Source organism: Austrofundulus limnaeus, unplaced genomic scaffold (assembly GCF_001266775.1).
Source record: "Austrofundulus limnaeus strain Quisiro unplaced genomic scaffold, Austrofundulus_limnaeus-1.0 Scaffold9, whole genome shotgun sequence".
NCBI classification, from domain to species: Eukaryota; Metazoa; Chordata; class Actinopteri; order Cyprinodontiformes; family Rivulidae; genus Austrofundulus; species Austrofundulus limnaeus.
This window is the reverse complement of record NW_013952411.1, coordinates 5,207,022-5,207,833: the sequence shown is the minus strand read 5'-3', so window position 1 is coordinate 5,207,833 and position 812 is coordinate 5,207,022. Positions and strand designations below refer to the sequence as shown.

General features: G+C 32.1%; 1 protein-coding gene across 1 annotated transcript in view; it reads left to right on the top strand.

Moving 5' to 3' along the window:
- cngb3.1 (cyclic nucleotide gated channel subunit beta 3, tandem duplicate 1) overlaps positions 1 to 812 on the top strand; it is a gene marked incomplete at its 5' end in the record, with an annotated part of 26,508 nt that overhangs the window by 13,902 nt on the left and 11,794 nt on the right.

Sequence of the window (812 nt, the reverse complement as noted above, 5' to 3'; positions counted from 1 at the left end):
TTTTAAACCTTAATAAAAAATCGATACAGGGCTTTAGAATATCGATACAGTATCAGGAAATGAAATATCGCGATATTTCAGTGTATTGATATTTTCTTACACCCCTAAACCATATAGGTTTGAGCTGGATCACACAAACAGAGACAATAGTAGAACAAAAATAAAGCTGGTAAAAAAAATACTTTAGTACCTCAAAAACATTTTTTTAAATAAATCCTGGAGCAGTTTTTGAATCTGTTTACTTTTTTACACATGTACAGTKTGAGTGTCGTCACTTTAGCTTGTTTCTGTTTGGAGAAAAATGACGTGTTGCTACTGTCCCCGGTCTCCCTACATGTATAAAAACGTTTTTTGTTTTCTAACTTTATTATATATTCATATGAAACTGTTTGTTTAATCCGAGTTTTTTTTTTTTTCGGGTTCTTAAAATATCTTAAATGTGTCCTGATTTATCATTTTAGGTCTTAAAAAAACTTGTTGTTTACACTACAAAACTAACTGTAACATTGTGCAGGTCTCAGCTCTTAAAGCTGTTTTGCTGTCTTTAAATGATTTGGATTAAATTTTAGTAAAATAAAAACATGTTTTTATAATTCATGTTTTAACTAAACAAACTAGAAATCCAGAGGAGTGAYCTGAGCGAACCCTCGTCTCTGACTGAAACCTCGTGTCTAAACTCAGAGAGCTTCTGGGTGGTCGTCTCATTTTTAGCTGTTTCCTGTGAGACATTCGGCTTTTTCTTTCTGCAACAGCTAAAATGTTTYATCTTTCAGCACAGTCTTACATTTACAATAATTCTGTTGGTATTTGTC